The following is a 23,192-nucleotide window of genomic DNA, read 5'->3' on the forward strand; positions in this document are numbered from 1 at the left end:
ATGGTGTCTTACTTAAGTGGCAGGGTGGGCAGTAAGAGGGGGACATGGACATGCTAGAGGGATGAGATGGATAGTTGAGAGAATGGGGAAGTATTAGGTTTAGATTTATTCTTATGAGTCTTATATTTGAATAAATCAAGGAGAAAGAATTACAAGTAAAGGGAATTTGTTAGATTTAGTGTTATAAGTGGATAGGATATAGAGGATTATACTCACAGTCAGGAAGGGGTCCTTTGTTCTATCTGTTTGCATTTTCAATGACTCCTATGTCTCTGGAATGTTTACTCTTCTCAACTCTAATTCCTGACTTCCTCCAGCTCTTAACTAAAATCCCACCTTCTTTTTTTTTTCTTTTATGATTACTGGTAAAGTGCTTATCACATTGCCTTGTACATAGTAAATACTATATAAATGTCAGCTATCATTATCATCATCACCACTATCAATTTTATTTCTTGGTTCTGCTTACTTCTCAACATCAGTTCTTATAGATCTTTTCATGCTTCTCTATTCTTGGGATATTATTTCTTACAGCACAGTAATATTCCATTACAATCATATGCCATAATTCATTTATCCAATTTATCTATTTTGTTTTCAAGTCTTAGGTATTAAAAAAAAGTTCTACTACAAATATTTTAAAGTATATGGAGTCATATTTCTTATCAATGACTTCCTGAGAGTATAAGTCCAACAATGGAGCCTGTGATCTAAAGGGAATTGACATTTTAATCACTTTATTTTCAAATTTCAAAATTATTTTCCAAAATGTCAAACCATTTTACAGTTATACCAGTAATGCTTATCTGTCTATAACCCTCCAACATCGACTGTTGGCATCTATTTTTCTGGACCTTCTTAACATTCATGCCATCCCTCTGAGATTATCTTCAATATATCCTGAACAGCAAATAACTTGTTAATACATAATTGTTTCATGTTGTCTTTCCCCTTTAAGTTGAAAGCTCCAAAAACAGGGAGTCTTTTGTGTCTTTCTTGGTATGCTCAGTACTTCTCACAGTGCTGGTGTTTTGAAAGTTCATAACCATGAACTATTGGCATAGTGGAAGATACTGGAGTTGTAGGATGATGATGATGATGATGATGATGATGATGATGTGTGTGTGTGTGTGTGTAGCTTACATAGAGCTATAATATAGCTCTATGTTTTTATATCAAGATATAACATATATAGAGATATGGATATATGACATAACTATCAGTGATTAGGGCAATTATATTGTTAATTCTTCTGGAAAGAATTGTAGAACAAATTCCTGGGTCATAATACTCAAGAAAGAAGAATACATCATGCTAGATGAGGTCTAGTCAGTGCAAAGTATTTCAACTATCCATATATTTTCCCTTTGGTCCCCAACTCCATTCTTACTCTGTTTAGAAGTGAAGGGATTAACCGTAGCTTCCTAAATTATTTATAGCCAAAGAATGTCAGTCTTGCCCAGACTGAGTTCCATTTCTTCCTTTCATCCACAATATGAGTAGGTTCAGGTATAGACTACATGCTTACACCTAGTTAGTCCATTTATTTGTAGGTGTCATAACATGAGGAAAGAGAAGAGTAAGTAAATAGAAAGTGTGTATGTAGTTATAGATGCGACACATATATTAATGTATATATATGCATATTTATTTATAGAATATATAAGTACAGAATACATATGTAAACATATGTGTGCATATGTATATATATATAGATTATACACTATATATTTGTATATATAGTATATGTATGTATCTGATTATGTATGTGTGCATATAATATATATGGTTAGGATTAGTCCATCCCTTGATCTTCCTCTTTCCCTTCCCCTTTTCCTTTCCTCTTACTTTCCCTCACCCATCAACCATCACCCATCTTTCCACTTTCATACATCTCTCAGATGACATCGATCCAGACTGACTTGCAGAATGTTTCATAGTGAGGTGCCAGGGGCTCACACCCATCTTGCTCCTCTCATAGCCCTCTGGGTGACTCTCAACTTTCATTCTCTGTAGACTGTATGACTTGAAGGCATGTAGCATCCCCGGAATACTTATGTACTTGATTTGGCTGCTTACTACATGTCTTCCAGTCATTAACTAGTTTAAATTATTGGCATGGAATTTGAAACATCTTGACTTTGAAATATGTTACTTTAGCTCAAGTTCTTTTACTTCCAGCATGTCTTAGCAATAATACCTGTTCTCAGTCCCTGGTCCAATAATTAAATCTATATTCTACTTATTTCTAAACAAAATTACCTCTAGCAGCTGAAATATATTCATTAGCATCCACAGGGTCATTCCAATTCAATTCAATTCAATTTAACAAACATTTAATAAACACCAAATGTATGCAAAGCAAAATTCAATAGGTAGGCATAGAAGGACTGTGGAAGTCAAACTGACTGTGAACAGGGTTATTGTAGTTTCAGTAATGAGGGGTAACAGACAATTCCTTCATGTGCACATTTACTTTTCATTAACATCCTGTCAGATTAAATTCCAGTTTAGAAATACTGTAAATATCCCTGTGTCCTTATGCAACAGCTGTTGGTTTCCCCAAGGAGTCAATCAACAGCTTCCTCAACCATGGGTTTCCAGTATCCCACTGTTCCTTTCCAGTTTTAACTCTAGTCTCATTACATTAATAACAGAAAACCTTGAGTATGGCAGAGATGGATTCTAGAAGGATTGTGAGCAGTGTTTCCCCTTCTCCACTGCCCCCCCTCCCCATCCTTTTCTAAACTGGAATGGAATGACAGGCTTCGGAAACAGGGTCCCCTGGAGAACAGTGCATGGAAATCTCTCTGCCTTATCAGGAACCTGCAAGTGTGGGAATGGCAAAACTATTGTCTAGAAACTCTATAGTATAATGCATGAAAGGAAGTATTTTTATAAAAGTTAGCAAGCACCTTCCATTGTCTATAGGGAACCAAAATCCTGTCAAAATTTCTTTTCATATTTTAGGATAATCTTGTGGTTCCTAATAAGTATTTAACCCTTTAACTTTAGAATTATCAGGTGCTCAGTATTTCTGCAAGTTGTCCTCTGAGGCAACCCAGTTGAGCTTTGAGGTTGAAATAGTAAGATTCATACACAAATTAAATATACTGGATCAAAGGGCATTCTTCTCAATTCTTTCTTGTCATTATCTACTCCCAGAAAGGTTATAAGGTCTGAGATCATGTTGGATTATAGCCTCCCTGGGAAATTTCTTAGAAGAAAATGACATTTGTGGCCTATTCATTTTCTGAAATAGCTACTTGGGGAAAAATAGGAAGACTTTTTGTTCTTAAAATCATTTCCCCCAAAATGAGAGAAGCATAATCTTCCTAATAGAATAGACTGGACTTGCTCAGAAGGTATTAATGTTTCTGTGATTAAAGTTTCTAAAAGCAAAAATAGAGGACTTCCTATAAAGGGATTCTGGAGAAGGGTAGAGTGGACTCAGGGTTTGATGCTGCCATTCCTGAAGCTATAGTTAGGTGTGTTTGTCTATCTCTAAGTCTGATGGGGTAGCTCTAAGGTTGTATTATGAAGTTGAGGTGAGTTTGGCAGTCAGCATCTGGCTAAGATAGTTAAGGTGAATAGAATAAAGACTTGGAGTATAGAAGAACTGAGTTTAAATCTGACCTCAGACACTAGGCTTGTGATCCTGGGCAAGTCAATGAACCTCTCTCTGCCTCCAATTAGGTTTTTTTTTTTAGGTTTTTGCAAGGCAAATGGGGTTAAGTGGCTTGCCCAAGGCCACACGGCTAGGTAATTATTAAGTGTCTGATACCGGATTTGAACCCAGGTACTCCTGACTCCAGGGCCGGTGCTTTATCCACTGCACCACCTAGCCGCTCCTGCCTCCAATTCTTTAACTATAAAGTGGAGATAATCAAAGCACCAGGATTATTGTGAGCATCAAAGGAGATAATATCTATGCTTAGTATAACAGTTAGCACACAGTAGGTACATAACACCTTCCTTATTTTGAATTTTCAGTTTAAGTGAAATTCATCCCTCCACATGAAACCTTCCCTGATTCCCCATCAGAACTTAACCATTCTGCTCCTTATATTATCTAGTCTTTATGTATTACTGTAGATATTTCTGTCCTTCAAGAGTATGCAAGATTGTCAGGAGTCAGGGATCATTTTCCTTTCATTTTTATACTTTTAGCACCTACTTTTTTTTTTTGGTCTTTTTATCCACAATAGCTAGTATATAGTCTTTAAGAAATGTTTGTGGAATATAATTAAGTTGACCTCAATATTAGGGAACTACAAAGGTCAGCTATGGCTTGCAGTAGCAGAAAAACAGAAGAGGGAGGATGGATGAGTTATGCCCAAGCAAGGAAACACACTTTAGTTTCATGGATTGTGAGCTGTATTACACAGTGAGAAGAAGAAAAGGGAGAAGGTAGAGAAAGGAAAACACTGGACCACGTGAAGGAATAGAGATCAGAGGCATGTTAGTGAATAATAAACAGTCACAGAGATTTATAGCCATATTCCATGATTTTAGTAAATGACTTTAGTTGACACATCTCGCTTGATAATCAGATAAAAATTGATTATTATCTCTAGATGCAGCTATCAAGGAAGCCTTTTGTATTTTATTCTTTTTTTTTTTTTGCAAGGCAATGGGGTTAAGTGGCTTGGCCAAGGTCACATAGCTAGGTAATTATTAAGTGTCTGAGGCCATATGTGAGCTCTGGTACTCCTGACTCCAGGGACAGTGCTCTATCCACTGCGCCACCTAGCAGCTCCTTCCTTGTATTATATTCTTGAGAGAAACATAATTGAAGGAGAGGTTTTTATGATTGACCTTTGTTCTATTTCCTAAATAACTTTTTCTGATCATGAAAAATAAATTCAACAAGACTTTATTTCATGATGATATAAGGTTTGGTGGCACAATGGATAGTGCTAAGACTAGAGTCAGAAAGACTTGAGTTCAGATGCTGTATCACTACTTATGTGACCCCTGGACAAGTCATTTAATTCTGCCTGAGTTTTTTCATCTATAAAATGGGAATAATAACAGTGACTATTTGTTCTAGTTTTGTGAGATCCAAATGAGATGATACATAAAACACTTTACAAATCTTAAAGTACAAATGCTAGCTCTTAATATGGAAATGTTCTACTGACTACATGTGTATAATGTATATAAAATTGCTTTCATTCTCAAGAAAAGAATATGGAAATTAAAATTAAAAAAAACAAAGGAACATTAAGAATTGTTTACAGCTGTGTGGTCATGGGCAAGCCACTTAACTCCATTGCCTTGCAAAAAAAAAACTAAAAATTTTTGTTTACATGTAATTGAGAAAAAAGAAAATTTAAGTATTAAGGAAAATGCAGAAAAAAATGCTACATAGTCCCATTTTCCAGTCTCATAGAAAATCATTTGCAAAGCTTGACTACTCATATTTTTATTGAGAGTATTCTCAGTATGTGCGTAGAACATTCTCATAAATAATGTGTAGACTTGAGAATACAGAAATATGTCTCATAGAGAGAAGCAGAGAAGTTTCCTGCAACAGATTACTCTTCTGTGTACATAGTAGTATAAGAGATCTCAACCAGGAATTTTTCTAATCAGAAAAGGAAGCAGACTAGTCATGTAATGAGGGTAAGAGAGAAATGGATGAATAGCTTGGTAGCTATATAGCGTTAGAAGATGTAGGAAAAAGTTCCCACCACATGGAGGAGATCCTTTATGAAAGATCTGGACAAGAATTATAGAAAGTGAGAAAATATGAATGATCATAGTTTGCATTATTGGAAACAGTATCCATATCTATTAAATCATAGACAATTGAATTCTTAAGAAAGTAGCATAAGGGCCTTTAGTTTCTGCTAAACTATTGTCCTTTGCTTTAATTTAGTTGGTAAGACAATTGCCCATGACATATTCAATTCTTTGGGCATCAATCAAATAATTAATAAGACTTTATTACATAGATACTATGTATATATGATTAAGTGTTATGATTGAGGCTACTATGATTAAGTGCTGAAGATCTACAGAAAGACAAAAACAGTCCCTCTCCTCAAGGAGCTTATGTTCTAATGAGGGAAACAACACAGATAGGTAAATGTGATAAACAGGTACCTTCCAGAAACAGAGTAATTGGAACCATTAGGAAGGAGTGGCTATTGGGGCTAGGGGTGGGTATGTGGGAAATCTTTCCTTCTTTAAACTATTTTGGAAATTGTCCCCTAAATACCTATATGATTTTGTTGTTTTCAGTGAGCATTTCTTCTGTAAGTGTTTGGCCAGGTTTATCTGTGGCTACAAGGTACATACAGAGAATAGAGCCTGGGTCCTGGAATGAGGAAGGCACATACCTTGAGTTAGAATTTGACCTCAGATGCTTACTATCTGTGTGATCCTAGGCAAGTCATTTAACCCTGTTTGCCTAGGTTTCCTCATCTGTAAGATGAGCTGGAGAAGGAAATGGCCAACAATTTCAATATTTCAGCCAAGAAAATAACCTGTTTTTCCAACTTCAGGTTCTTAAATATTATTTACATTTCCTCCAATAGTACATCAAATACCTTGCTATTTATTAGGTTTCACATGTGGTAGTTCTACAATCATCAATGAGAATTGATGTCTATGTAAATTTAAGCAGTTTTTTGTTTCCATTTCAAGCTTATTTACACACCACTAACAGAGGAAAAAAAAATCAAAATTACAGATGGCCCAGAGGGCAATGGAAGATGCTCTGTGGGTATAAATTGACTGCAGTATATTACTAAAGGTGACTTGCACAACAAAATAAATTCAACAAAGACAAATATGACCAGAAAATGACTAGGCTGTTCATATATCTATGGATGATTTGGTGCCGCTCTAGAATCTTAAAGTATTAAAGAACAAAGAGGATAACCTTTAGGGCATCAGCCTGGCATAGTTGTTAGTGCAGAGAATTTGGAGTGAGGAAAACATGGCTTCAAATTTCACCTCAGATACTTCTTACCTTAGCGACTTTGAAGTCATTAAATCTTTCAGAATCTCAAAATTTGTTCATTTGTAAATAAGGAGATTTTTCTTGATGGTTTCTAAATTTCCCTCTATTACTAATCTGTGATCTTTGGATAATTTAAAGAGGGCTATATACTAACATTTCACAGGATAAGAAGGTATGAATGAGTTTTGATCTACACTAGAGAGAGAGTACCTTGGTTGATAGGCACATGGATGATTGAAGAGTTAAAGTGAGATGGAGGTTGGACAAGTCACTAATTAGAAATTCTTTCACATTCTCAGATTTTCTTGAGAAGGGAGCTGGTTCAAAGAAAGAAACCTTCTAAGTACCTTTATTATTTTCTTTTCCTGTATATGTGAATGTGTTCCTTAATGAAAGTCCTGAGATAAAGCCCAACATCTTGTACAATTATGTGGCAATGATGCTTTTCTTAGAGAATCACAAGGTCTCTCTTTCTCATTATCTTCTAGGTAACAAAGGACTGTGAAATCTGTGGAGAATTTCTGTCATCCTGCATTGCTGAGGCTATAATCTTAAGGTTCAGAGGTAAGAGTACACATACAAAAGCTTTCTTTTCATGAACTTTCTGTTCCTTTTTCCACTAAGTATTTTCATTAACTTTTATTTGAGAAGGCAAACAAAGTTGTCTTTTTCTCATCTGGAGACCATTCTTTGGACCATTATTAAATATCTGGGTTGAATGGTACAGTTGAAAAAGAATCTTTTAACTCTCTTTTAACCTCCATTGATGTCACTGTTGTGAAATAACCATATTTTAAACACAAATATTCTCCTGATGCTTGATAATTTTGCTAAATTGCTATAATCTTTATAGAGTCAAAGTTGTTGGGTGACCCAAAAGACCATGGAAAGAAATATGGTAGACATAGGAAGACTGTAGCATATTTTCAATGCAATAAATTTTATAAAGCATATCTTTTAGTAAGTGTATGATGTTGAAAGGAAATAGGTTATGTAGTAACATCAACAAAAATCAGATGGTCAGCCCTAGTTGTAGCTTGTGATTTATATTGGAATCATTGAAAAATAAGATTGACAACTATAGACAAACTATGGTGAGCCTTGAATGAAAGGTTTAGGAGTGTGGATTTTATCCTCTATCTACCAGAGGTTTTTGAACTGGGAAAGGATAAAATGAAAATAGAAATTTGGAAAGATTATTCTGTGGATAGCATGCAAGATAGATTGCATGGAATAAGTGGGGAAAGAGGTCAGAGGCAGATAGACTAATTAGAAAGATTTTTAATTTCTGGAGTGAAGGATAAACGTTCTTATAATGGATTTTGACAGTAGTAATTGAAAGGAAGGGATAAAGGCAAAAGTCATTGACTACAAGAGATAATATTTTAATAGCATTTTCATATATTATCTCAGTTGATGCTCACAATAACCCTGTGAGATATCATATTATTTTCATTTAAGGATGAGAAAACAGAGGGTCAGAGAGGTTAATTCATTTGCCCAAAGTCACATAGTGATAAATGGTGGAACCAGATATCAAACTTAAATCTTCTTACTGCAAGTTCAGTGCATTTTTTGAAAATAATAGCAGCAACAGGCATAACAATATTCCAGAAATCAAATTGAACCAATTAATAAAGGGAAATCCTCCAAATATCTTTGTTTCCTTTGAGCAAGATATAATGAATATAAGGATACATCAAATATGTTAAAGACAGGGCTATATTGGAATATATTAAACGTTTGCTGGTGTCATGAAATCAAAGCTGAATGGGAATAAACTTTTTTTTTTTTTTTTTAGGTTTTTGCAAGGCAAATGGGGTTAAAGCTTAGCCACACAGCTAGGAAATTATTCAGTATCTGAGACCGGATTTGAACCCAGGTACTCCTGACTCCAAGGCCAGCGCTTTATCTTATCCACTACGCCACCTAGCCGCCCCTGGGAATAAACTTTTGAGGCAATTAATACCCATGCAATACCAATGTTTTTGCAACTGTATTCATAATTTACAACAAGTACTCATAATTTCTAACCTATATAGAATGAAAAATTGTCAAAATAGAGAACTACAGAAGAGATTGAAAACATGTAGGACTAGATGAAGCACCCATCCTTACTGATACCCACTAGAGGATTTTTTTAACTGGAGAAGGGCAAGTTGAAAATAGAAATTTGTCTTGTCTCCTACTGAAGTTGTAAAGGTGATTGATTTCTGTGCCCCTATAGAGTAGTCCCATTAAACTCAAAAAAGGCTACATAGTGACTTAGAATTAAAAATTATATAAAACTATATAATAATATCAACTTTCTATTATATTTTAATTTTATTAAATATTATGACTACATTTTGATCTAATTTGGATTGTATCCAGGAATGTTCTAAGGCTACATACATCCCATTAACTACAACTTGATATTTCTCCTAGAAGGGATAAATAAACTTGTTTTTAACAGAAAGCAGTTATTTTAACACTGTGCAAATTGATTGTGTGATTTAATCTATACTCCCAGTATAGGAACTTCTACCAATAACCAGTTAGTGCCTTCTCTGCAATTTATAATTTTAGAGCATTTTTGGGGGCACCATAAGGTTAAGCCTGGGATCACAAGGCAATGATATATATCAGAGTTATGACTTGCACTCAGATCTTCTTGCCTGCTTCCTTCAAAGGAAATTGTGCTGTCCTTCAGATAGAGAGGATGTCAAGACAAGATGCCATCTTGCTACTATTAATTTATATTATTGTTCTCATTAGAGGCAAGAAAGTTAGCAACCACTGGACCATTTCCATCTGAACCTAATTGAAAAAGATGAGCAGAATGAAATGATAGCAATTATAATAACAATCATAGCTACTATTGCTATTATGCATTAGAGTATTCAGAATGCTTTGTAGATATGAGCATATTCTATCCTGCCCATATTATGATATAGATATTACCATAATTTCCAATTTGCAATTGGGAAAATAGAAATTAAAAAAATTTGAGTGACTTTCAGAGGATTTAATCACTAGTAAATATTTGATACAGGATTTGAATCCAGGCCTTCCTGATCTCAAGTCACCCTACTGCCTTATGGGATAAGAAGATGGGGTGTGGTGGATGATGGCATCTTGGGAACTAAGGAAAGGTTGAATTAACAATGATTATTAAATTTTGAACCTGGGAATGATGGTGTCATTGAAAGAAATATTGAAATTGGAAATGTCTTGGAAGAAACTAGTCATCTTATTTTTAGATATGTTGAATCTGAAGTGATGATAGACTATTCTAGTTCAAATAGCACTGATAAAGCAGGATCCAATATTTGGTATCCTTTGGGTAACAGAAAGAAGAATCAAGGTTATAGGAAGGCAGAAAAGCTATTCTGGGAGAGCTCCTGGGCTGGAGGTTATTAGAATAGAGTATACCTCTAAGAAGCAGGTCAAAGGCTAGGTGGTGCAAATTACCATCATCTATCAACTGAAATAAAAGCAGAATAACTAAAAAATAAAAAGTTCTCCTTTTCCTACTTTTCTTTCTTCACCTGGGAATATGTAATTATGTCTTTATAATTATTTACCATCTCAAGTATGTAAGAATAGGAAACCATAACTCTATGTTATTTTCCTCATCTTTTGGGGAAAATTTATTTTCTCTTGCAGTTCCTCCACTGAGTCTAGAGGTGACATGGGTATTAGGAAGAATCAAGAGCTTAGCTGTGACACCAGTAAACATTTTCTTTCTTCTTTCAGCATGCTGAGTTAAGATTTAAACTATTTTCAGTATCAATATTTATCTTCTTACCCTATAGACTTTGTGTTTGTCTCAAAGGTCTTATGCTAGGATATTTCCATTAAATACACTTTTTTTTTTGGCAAAAAATGATAGTGTTGAAGAAGCAAACAATGGGAAGACCAAATCAGACCAAGTAAACAGAGAAAGACCCTGGAGAAGGAAATATAGTTTAAAAGGTATTAAGAGATTGAGTCTCAGGTTATTCAAGTGAACCAAATGGAGAGATGTGGGCTGACCAGTTAATACAATTAAGATGATTCAGATTTGTTTGGTTGGATAGCTCCATGTCAGATTCCACTGAAAGGAGGCATCTAGTTAAATAAATGCTCCTGGGATGACATAATTCTAGAAGTGATTGCCAATACTCTTATAGGCACAATGGCATAGTGAAAACGTTGATGGATTTTAGTATCAGAGGAAATGAATTAAAATTTTGACTTTGATTTTCTTAATACCTGTATGACCTTATATCAGTTACTTTACTTTTCTGAATTTCAGTGTTCTAAAACTTCTGTCAGTACTTAAGACCTCCTTAATCTGGAACATCTAACTATCCCTTTAGTCTTCTTTCTCTAAAATATCCTTCTTCAAGGTCTAACTTCTTCTGCCATTGGGGAGTTATTCTGGGGCTTCCATTTTGTGGAAGACCAATATTCATTCTCAGATCTGCTCATGATTTCCATTTCCCCAAGCAAGATAACTTCATTCCCCTTCCAACACACCCTTTCAACTCCCTTTTGGGCATTGTCTTGTTCCATTTAAATTTAAGAGCCTTTTGGGCCAGGTTGTTGTTTATTTTGTTTGGTATCCCTAGCACAGAACACTGTAAACAAAATTCCAGCATTCCTTTGTTCCTTCCTCCTAGCTTTCACCCTCCAGCTCTAGGAAGTAATAGTCCTGGTAAGGAACAGAATGAGGCAGGGATGGCATGCTTAGAATAGCTGTGTATTGTTTGAATGTGGAAATTAGTTCAAAGTTCCACTATTTATTCCCCAAATCATCCTTTTCCCTACCAGGATCTTCCCTGCCCAGCCTTCCTTCAAATCCTAGGCACATTGCTATAGCAATATAGCCTTACAATACTGCTCTGAAAACCAAGCCAAGAGATTCTGGGCTTTGGTCCATTCAAAGGTGAGGTAAGCTGGTGGCTCTTATGTAGTACTGAATGGTCTGTGACCCAGAAGAATACTTTCTTTCTCTCTTCCCTCTAGTTTTTCTATCTGCATTTCACATTTCACATTCACATTCAAAGACTGTTCAATAGCGTGAGTTAGAAATTCAGTAACAATTTTTTCATAATATTCTTAGCCAAGTATAGATGAGCCCAGGGCCAGTCACATGTGGTGATTAAAGATTTCATAGACTGAAATCTTTGAGACATTAAGAAAATAAGAGAGTGGTTCAATCCATACAAACGTGAGGTGGCACAGTGGATAGACCACTGGTTCTGGACTCAGGAGGACTTGAGTTCAAATTTGACCTCAAACACTTGACTCTTACTAGCTGTGTGACCTTAGGCAAGTCACTTAACCCTGATTACCTCCCATCCAGTAGTCCTGATTCCTATCTGGCCACTGGACCCAGATGACTCTGGAGGAGTAAATGAGCCTGGTGACTTAGTCAAGCACCCCCTTACTCAAACCCAATTCACCTGCCTATAATACAATGAGCACATTCTGAGAGAAACAGTTCCAAGGACTCATGTCCCGTGGAATCTCTTTGACTTTGGCTATCATTGATTCACATCATTAAACAGTACTTATACATATTCCACTTATGGAGATGAATTTGATTTTAATTCAGATGACTTCAGTGGGAATTTATCTAATAAATCATTAAAAATGAATCTAATACTTAGCTTTGGAATTCTTTGTGATCCTAATAATGATTGCTTTCAGTTTGTGATCCTAATATTGATTATTTTCCATTTCAGAATTATTAGGCTTAGCTGTGGTAATAGAAAGAGAACTGAGCTTGGACCTGGGTTCAAGTCTTGATTTTGCAACTTACTACTTATGTGAACTTAGGCAAGCTGCTTCTCCTCTGGGACTCAATTTCCTCAATAGTCAAATAAGGGGGTTGGACAAGATGGTTGTTTCAGTTCTATGATCTTAGGACATTGGACATCCCTTTACCTCTTTGGGTCTTAGTTCCCTCGTCAAGAAAATGAAGGGGATGGATGAGATCATTTCTGAAGTCCTTTCCAAGTCAAGATCCCAAGTTTTAGAAGAAGAGGCATTACTATCAAATGGGATTCTGAGCATTCTGCTCTCCCAGCTCTCACATCCATCAGATAAAGATTTCATAAGCCTTCAAGGACCCAGAATGCTATTCCCTCATATGATATGTGTTATGAACTTTGAAGGTTTGTAAAGCTCCTCCTGGACCCTAGGAAATGGGAGATGGTTGGAACCCAGTCACTTTCCTACTCTGTTCCCTTTTGTCAGGTTATTTAAATAAAGTTTCATGATTCGGTAAAAAAGAAAGAGGTAACTTTCCCCTCAAGGAAAAAAAAAATCTTCTTTTTTGGGGGGAGGGGCACAATACTAAAAATATGGTAGGCTCCAGCAACATTGTCAAGCAGTTAATTGCTGCAGTGCTGAAAGCACTAAGCCTGAAGTCTCAAAGACCTGAATTCAACTCTGTCCTCACAGACTTATATTAGCTATATGACCCTGGCAATTCACTTAATCCTATTTGCTTCCATTTTTCCATATGTAAAATGAACTGAAGAAGGAAATGGCAAATCACTAAAGTATCTTAGCCATGAAAACTCCAAATGGAATCCCAAGCCAACTAAGCAACAATAGCAATATTTGCTTCCATTATCTAGGGCTTCCCTGGGTCCTAGGTTAATGAGTTGTGTGTGTGGGGGGAAGCTATATGGATAGGCAGCATTATATAGATTAGTTATTGTTTATTCTCAAAGGATCTGGGTTCAGACCCTGATGCTACCATTTACTACTAAGTATTAAGTAGTGACAAAGTCTTTTAAGTTTCTCGTTCTCTTTTTCCTCATTTGTAAAATAAGCACTTGAATTAGATGATCTCTAGGGTTCCTTCCAATTCTGAGATTAGGGTCAGTAATCACCAATTTTTCCAAATGAATTTTTAATGAATTCATAACAGATTGAAGAGCACCTTTGGAGTCCAGAAGACTGGGTTCTACCCTCCCCTCTGACAGTATTCATATGACTTTGGATCAATCACAGGGCCTGGTATATAGCAAACTCTCAAAAAAAAAAGTTGAATGAGTGGCAATGTCTTTGAGCTTCAGATAACTGCCTAAGATGCATCTACTAAGTTATTGGTAGGTTTCTATTGTGATGGAGAAAGTTCTTACAGCAACGGAATCAATCCCCAGTGCCTAATCAAACACCAGTGCTGTATCAGACTACCAGTGCAAGGCACTGGATATAAAAAGACATAAATGAAATAATTCCTGCCTAAAGGAGCTTTTAAAATACATTCTACACTGAAGAACTCTATTTAAAATGAAGGTCAAACAAGCAAGATTTAACATTAGAAGTGACCTTAGGAATCATCTAATCTATTCCCCCATAATGTTACCAATGAAGAAATTGAGATCTAAAGAATGTAAATGACATGCCTAAGACCATGCAAGTTGTAAACAGCAGAAGTGGAATTCAAACCCAGGTCCCCCAGCAAATCCAGGATGTATTGGTTGACTCCTCATATTGTCTGGCTGATTCTAACCCATTTCTATCTGACTTAGTATCTAACCTCTCTGTCTCTGTCTCTATCTCTGTCTCTTCCTGTTTCTCTATCTCTCTATCTCTCCTCTTGTTGTCTCTCTGTCTCTGCCTCTATCTCCTTCCCTCTATCTCTCTGTCTTTGTCTCTTTCTCCTCTCTGTCTCTCTCTCTTTCTCTTTCTCTCTCTCTTTGTCTCTGTCTCTCTCTACCTCTATTTCTGTCTCTATCTTTCTTTTCTTTCTCTGTCTGTCTCTATGTCTTCTGGCTGCTCTGTCTCTCTGTCTTTCTTTGTCTTTGTCTCTCCTCTCTGATCTGTTTCTCCTCTTGCAGACTCTCTGTTTCTCTCTGTCTCTCTCTGTTTTCTGATTCTGTCTCTGTCATTATCTCCCTCTCTTCTCTGCCTGTGTTTCTCTTCTTGCTATCTTGCTTCTTTCTCCTCTCTACCTCTGTCTCCCTTCTCTCAGTCTTTCTTTGTCTCTGTCTCTCTGTCTAGTACCTCTTATAAATAACATTTAATTCCCTGGTAGAGTTATTCAACAAATAGTGAACTGGTGTCTTGAAGGACATACTTTACAGTAGAAAAGGGAATACTTGAATCCCCTAGAGTGCTGTATTTCACTTGATCCTGAGCCAAAGAAGTAAGTAAAATATTCCCATCCTAGCCAGTTTGAAGCATGGCTCTAAAGCTGGAAGGGACCTTTAGTGACTATTGTGACCAGTCCTTTCTTTTCATTGATAAGGTAAACAGGGAATGGACGTGATTTTCTCAAGGTTACACAGGTAGTGAGTGACAGATCCAAATCTCTTGAGATCAGATCCAACATACTTTCCACTGTGCCACATTGACATCAGAGTCCTATTAAAGGGAGATTTCCCAAAGGGGAGCAAGTAATAGATGATGTCATTTCTAGTGTGGCCACAGTGGCATGAGTCATATAAACATGCACCATCACACATAGGAAGTAAATAATTTATCAGATCTGGATTGAAATTTAGTGAGATCTTAGCAAAGAAAGGATGATTCAAAAACAAACCTGCCCTTGTTTTAATGGTGCATGAAATATCCAGACACTGAAGAAATGCAAAGCCATACGAAAGAGCTAAAGTATTTTCAAATATTGATTTTTCTGCTACATACCATCTAATCCTCTCATTTGGGCAGGCACTCCTTCTGGCTTGAAGTATCAATGTGTTTTCAATTCAAGCAACAAGACATTATTAATAGTTATTATATTTCAGCTTATGTGAAATAACAGAATTTACTCAACCTTGAGTGAAATTCCCTTTTTCTAACTTTCTCTGAAAAATAATGATAATAATTTACATTTAAATAATGCTTCAAGATTTCCATAGTACTTTACAGGAGGTTTGTTATTTCACTTATTAAAAATCCAAGTTTCTTTTATAAAAACCTAATAGTCTTACATAGTTACAAAGGTATGGAGCACTTTACTAACTATATAATTTATGGGTTTTGGACCTATCTTAGAATATTTATATTTTTGGTGATGACTGGAAGAAGTGGGGAAAATTTCAATTGCCAGTCTCAAAGCTGGAGGTAGAGCAAGTAAGGAAGCTGGGTACTGGGTTCCAAGGCTGCTCCTTGGGAAGCAAGGGTTAATGCAAGACAGTTGACTGGACAGAGTCAGGCTAGGGAGACTGTTTCTGTAGTCATGGAGATCCAAGCCACAGAGAGAAATAAGGGCGGGAGAACTGGAGGATTATAAGAGGAGAGCTATTGACAACTGGGTCAGGGTGGCAGCTGGGGCTCTGCTGCCAAGAGAATAAATAGCCCTGGGTCATAACCAGGAATGCCAACCTACAGGGCAAGGGATCAGGATTCAGGGAGCCAGTGTCAGCAGGATGGTTCTGGAGACTGACCTACTGTTCTTCCCAATGAACTCCCTATCCCCATTGCTTGATGAATCCTGCGTGCATGCTGTTCATTTTAAGTTCATAGATTTGTAGACAAGGACCTTTGAGGTCATTTAATCCAACCCCTTCTTTTACAGAGGAAAACACTGTACAAGATCAAACAGTAAGCATCAGACGCAGGATTTCTGCTTGTATGGATCTTCTTTCCAAACTCCAATTCCATCTCACCTTTTAGGAGGCTTCCAGGGACCTTGACATTAGTGGTGAGCTTTAGGAAGATGGTTGTGTTTAAACTAAACATATAGAGGATTCCTATAGTTTTCCATTTTTCATTTCTCCAGGCCATAGATTTTCCAGCCCATAGGCTATTGGAAGGTACCTTGAACATATAAATCTAAGGCAGCACTTATAGTAAGTGAGAAAATATAGTATTGTATAAAGAAAATTGAATTTGAAGTCATGGGATCTGAGTCTGCTTCCCTTCATTGTCCCTGATCCCTTGGTAATCTTGGGCAGATTCTTTGACCTTGGTAGGTTCCAGTTTCCTCATCTGTAAAAAAGGAGGAAACCCAGAATAATTGCCTTCCAAGCTCTAGACCTGTGAACTATTTCACCCCATTAACAAATCCTAGAAAGTGGTCAAGGAACTGGGGAATGAAGTGTGAGGTACTTTCTCATAGCAATCCACATAATATTAATGCCCAACGGATTCAATCAATCAATGAATATTTATTCAATGTTTGTATATGTAAGGAAATACAGTTCATAAGATCACAGAATTATAATTCTAAAAGTGAAAGGGACCTTAGAGGTCATCTAGACTAGTCCCTTCTTTTTATAGAGGAGGAAATTGAGTTCCCTAATGGTTAAATGAGTTTCTTAAGTCACACATGCCATTTGAGTCAGGATTTGAACTTCCAACCCAACACTGTATCCATTATATCACCTAGTTGTTATAGGTGGGAAAGCCACTGGACTACCTGCTTTCCCCCAGAAGGGTTTAATGTACTAGTCCTCCAGTTCCTATGGAGGGCAAGAAGAAAGGAGTCGCTAGGTCAAGAACTACACATCCGCCAGGCTGCCATCTTAGATGCCATTTGCTGTTGTTCATTCTCTAGGAGTCTAAGGTAGATGACTTATGCTTTTCATATGACTTTGGCTTCCTAAAGGGTGGCCTGAAATATGTATCTGTTCTTCCAGGCAATTGGTCTTTCATGGGTATCGTTATTTATATTTGAGTCTAGGCAGAAGGAAATAAGAAAACATTAGTTTACAAAGAAAAGTATGAAGTGAATGGATGATGCTATGGCAGAATCTATTGTGGCAAGAAGAATTTAATCACCCTAGGATAATAAACCTAGAGCTTTAAGGGACCTGAGAGGCCAAGCCTCTCATTTTACAGATGAGTAAACTGAGGCCCAGAGAGGTCAAGTAACTTGCCCAAAGTTGCACAGATAAGACGTCTCATAGGCAATATTTGAACCTAGATCCTTTGACCTCAGACCCATTGCGTATTTTCTATAGTATGGCATGGCCTATAAAAACCATTGTTATATATTTGTGTTGACATTGTTCAATGCCACAGAGCAATCTCTATATGGTTGTAAAGATCATTAAAACTCCATTCTAATCAAAAGGAGTCCTCATCTGATGATAAGTTCCATAATAGCAAAGATATTTCTTAAGAGTGTCATTTTTTTAGGGATGGTAAAATAGCACAGTGGAATGGAGGATCTGAATTCAAATCTAGCTTCATATACTTATTAGCTGTCTGGCCTTGAGCAAGTTACAACCTTACTGTGCCTCATGTTCCTCACCTGTAATGTGGAGAAAATAACACTTCACAGGGTACAAGTACCCACCTCATATATAATTATGAGGATTAAATAAGTTTAATATAGGCAAAACTCTTTCCATATCTTCAAATACTATCTAAATGCCAATTATTATTATTATAGTGATGAAGCCAATAGGTGATATGGTAGATAGTGTGCTGGGCTTGGAGTCAGCAAGAGTTTATTTCAAATCTAGCTTCTGACACTCACTAGCTGTGTTACCCTGGGCAAGTTACCTAATCTCTGGTTGCCTCAAGTTTCTCACCTGTAAAATGGGATAATCACAGCCTACCAGGATTGTTGTCAGGATCAAAAGACACATAAGTAGGCACTAGATAATGCTAACTCATGGTTTTTATAATTTGTCCCACTAGTGTAGAGGCATACCTTGATTGCAATATTAGTAACTAGTGCTCATCAAAAGCAGGAAATGAATTGGAGTCCAGAGACTGAGACAATGTAGGAAGACAATCCTTATTAAAAAGACAAGGCCTTCTCATTGAACTAGAAAACAATTGTGTTGATCATGGAAATGTCAGAAAAAAAGGGAAAAAATGTGTTTTAGAGAGGGCATCTGAGATCAAAAACTAAACTGGTGATAAAGAACAAAGACACCACTACGTTGGTGTTAAGAGTAGTTATGGCACGTCTAAACTAGAGGCAGTTAGATGGCTCAGTGGATAGAGGAATTAGGAATTAAAGGAAGACTGGAATTCAAATCTCACATCAGATTAACCGTTTGACCTTGGGTAAGTCTGTTTGCCTTAGTTCCCAGAGAAGGAAATGGCAAACCACTTCAGTATCTTTGTCAAGAAAACCCATGTACAGGATTATCCACAGGGTATGAAGAGTTGGATGTGACTCAACAACATTGTCCACTCCCGCATGATCCTTTACCCTGCTGCAGATTTTGTCTGCCATATTTCCTCTCCCTGTCTCTCTGATCCCACCTCTGAGTTTTACTATCTGTATGATCAACATGCAAACATTCATCCCTTAAGCCTTAGTTTCTTCCTCTGAAAATTAAGGGAGTTGAATAATGTGCCCTAAGGTCTTTTTCAATTTCATATATATGTATATATGTTTTTTTTCTTAGTAGAATGAGAGACCCTTGAAGGCAGGATCTTTTTTTTTTTTAAATTTGTATTGCTACCACTTTGCATAGCCGTTGGCATTTTAAACAGACATGTCTGGTATCACATGTTCTCAAGTCATGAACACCTGTTAAGATAAATGCTTTTGGCAAACATCCATAGTATTTGTTCTCTCAGAGTTCACTGATCCCATATACTCACAAGGACAACATCTACAGATTCAGAGAGTTTAAAAATGTAAATGGATAGTTCTAATGCTGGAAGTGAAGTTTGAAAAGCCTAAGGAAATGGAAAATACTCAGTCATCTCACACACCGGCCTTGGAAAAACCTCTCATAAACAATAGGGAAAATTTATTAAAAAATCCGACAAATTTTAAACAATGCTTTTGGAAAGCAAATGTGAAGGACCATGATAGGAGGGAAAGAGAGAGCGAGGGGGGGAGAGAGAGAGAGACAGAGAGACAGAGACAGAGAGAGACAGGGAGAGACACACACACAGATAGACAGAGACAGAGAGAAAGAGACAGAGAGAGAGAGAGAGAGAGACAGAGAGAGAGAGAGAGAGAGAAAGAGAGACAGAGACAGAGAGAGAGACAGAGAGAGACACACACACAGATAGACAGAGAGAGAGAGAGACAGAGAGAGAGACAGAGAGAGAGAGAGAGAGAGAGAGAGAGAGAGAGAGACTGGCATTCTAAGCAAATTTACCTTAGACTGCTGGGTCCTTAGTTTGCCATGAGTTATGAGGTTGCCTGTTTCTCAGCCAGGCTTCTCCTTAGAATAGCACGCCCAATTACATAAGTAAAATGTTTCCAAGTGAAAAGCTCTCCGAGGTCTTTCACCACCCCAGATTGAATTGGAGGAACACTTTTGAGAAGCAAGACTTTGCCAAGATGCTTATCACAAGATTTAAGGAGAAAATGCAGGCCAGGCTGTTTTTGGATGAAGGTGGAACTCCGACAGTCCTTCGGAAGAAATCTGGAAGTGGTTCAAAAGTCAATTGCTCTTGTTACTCCTGGACAGTGGTGAATACTTTAAACAAACTAATTTGAAGCTCATTTTTTCCCTAAGTAATTCTTAAGAAGATTGCCTTAGTCTTAAACTTTAAAATAATCAAGATATTTTATTTCATTTATGTTTGTTTCCTGCATTTTAAAATGAATATATTATATTAATTATATTTTATATTATTTATAATTAAAAGGGGCAAGGTATGTAGGAGGATTCCAAATTTTAATGTATAATTTCAGATCTAATTTGATAATTGAAATTATTGGGAAAAGAAGATTCAACATCCAGAGATTTGCTTTGTAAGCATTTTTTCTAGGAATGTGTCTTTTCCATACATCAAGAGTTTCCTTTAATAACATTTAACAGATGATTACAGCGTGTTTAGTAGATAGTTTATAATGCAATAAAGTGTCCACAAGCCTCTGGAGGGATGACAAAGGGAAAAAAAAACTAGTCACAAGGAGAGGGAATGATTTATAAATTTCTGAAAGAGGAGACTGATGAACACAAGAGAAGCTGTTCCTAACCAGTTGTGAGAAAAGCAAAGAAATAAGAATTTAGACAAGGAGAAATATTCAGTGACCAGACTTGTCCTTGATAGTAGAGTTAAATCCTTTAAACTTGATCCATTCAGGAGCAAAGGAGCCCTATTTCCAGGCTCTTAATCAGCATCTTCCCCCGAGCATCTGCACAGACAGGGACAAGGATGTGATAGGGAGAAGCATTTTTCTTCTGATGGTACGAGCAAGATTTCTATCAGGATAGAGCTGGTCAGAGCTGCTGCTGCCTCAGCAGGAAACTACTGAAGTTCAGTTTCCCCATTCCTTCTCAGCTTTATCAGATTTTCAGTCTAGATGCAAAGCTAAGAATTCCAGAAAGGTATTCATGATCATTGCCCCTTTGGGATAGAATGTAGTGTGCACTAGCAAAATTCATATTCTCATCTTTTCTAATTAAAGCAGAAATGCATGGCCAAGAATTTGATAAATGTAGGGTCGACTTTGGGAGAGATTTTCCTGTCTATTGACTTACAAGTCTCTGATATAGAATTCTGGGATCAATAACACTACCAGGCAACCAGGACCTGGCTCACCTTACTAAACATATTTGCCTCAATTTCCTCATCTGTAAAATGAAAATATTGGACTGGACATAAGGTTCTTCAAGATAGGGACTGCCTTTTCTTCCCTCTCCTTTTGGTATAAATACATTGCTTATCTGACACAGAGAGATATAAAGTGTAGATGTGATTCCATTTGGCATAATGAGCTCCCTCTTAAGGAAAGTTTTTCTATTAATGCAAATTGACACTCTCTATAGAGCTTCTAGTCTTAGAAAGCTGCCTAGAGCACTTGTCCAGGATCACAGTCAGCATGTATCAGAACCTATGCTTTACTGACATAATCTAGGTTTTTTCATGATGAGCACATATTACTGTTTAGATACTTGCTGTCTGATCTGAAGTCTTTTTGACTTCCAGCCCCATCAGTCCATGGTTTTGTATCACAGGTCACATCATATGGGACAAATTTATTGTGCAAATGATATAGCAAAAGAACAAAGGAAAGTCACTCCTACATCTTCATCATCCTTCAATGCACATCTTTAAGTCATAATCTTAATGCCTATGTTTCCTTTTTATCAAGGAAATCTAGTTCAGTTGGCCATGCAAAAGCTTCCTACATGCCAGTCCTTGGGGTCCAACAAGTCTTATCACCTGATGAGTTTTTTTCATGGTCAAGTTCACATTTCCATTGATGTCCTCATTCTAAAGAGTTCTTAATCTTGGTGTCATAGAACCCTTTTGAACTCTGATGGAACCTCTGGACCCATTTTCACAATAATATTTCTAAATACATAAAATAAAATATAAAGATTATAAAGAAATCTGATTATTGGAAGAATTAATAAAAATATTTTTTAAAAGTCTGCAGGAAATGCTGATAACAAAGAGACCTCATAGTATCTCATAAAGAATCTTTGTTTCTTCTCATCTTTCTTATCCAGATTTAGGCACATCCCCAATCTTTAAGACTACTCAAGGGGTCACCAACAGTCATGGTGACTTGTGTCTTGCCACTGGACTTTGATGACTTGAGAAGAGAGATAGTAACAGAGACACAGAGAGAGAGAGAGAGAGATCCTGGGCAAGTCATTTAATCCTGTTTGTGTTACTTTCCTCACTTGTAAAATGAACTGAAGAAGGAAATGGCAAACTATTCCACAAAAAGTTGGAAATGACTGAACAACTTGATAATTTTCCAATGGCTGATTTTCTTCCCAAGTGAAATTTCCTTTTCTCTCTGAGACTTAATCACTCATCCACAGTGAGACCTGAATGGGTCTTCAAATAGGCATATCAATATCCTCCAAGGATAGATGACTCACCTCTTTCTAACCTTAATATATTTTTCAGGTAATTCTGAGCAATCCTATATATAGGTAATTCCCCAAAGGGGCACATTGAATAGTATTGTTTTTTTAATTTCAATTGAAATTTTATTTTATTTTTACAATTAAATACAAGAGCAGTTTTTCAACATTCATTCATTTGCAGGTTTATGAATTGCACATCTTTCTATCACCCTCCTTTCCCTTCCTCCCACCCCATGGTCTGGTAAAAGTTGTACACATATAATTATGTTTAACATATTTCCATATTAGTCATGTTGTGATAGAGGAATTAGAACTAAAGGGAAGAAAAAAATGAGAGAGAAAGGAAAAATACAAAAGAAGTTTATAAAAAGTGAACATATACTATACCACCCAGATCCCACAGTTTTTATCCCCCTGTGGATGTGGATGATGTTGTCCATAGCAAGTCTCTCAGGATTCTCCTTGATAATTAAACTGCTGAGAGGAATTGAATCCATCATAGTTGATCATCTCACAATGTTGTTGTTAAT

The sequence above is a fragment of the Macrotis lagotis genome, chromosome 2 (genome assembly GCF_037893015.1).
Source record: "Macrotis lagotis isolate mMagLag1 chromosome 2, bilby.v1.9.chrom.fasta, whole genome shotgun sequence".
Taxonomy (NCBI): domain Eukaryota; kingdom Metazoa; phylum Chordata; class Mammalia; order Peramelemorphia; family Peramelidae; genus Macrotis; species Macrotis lagotis.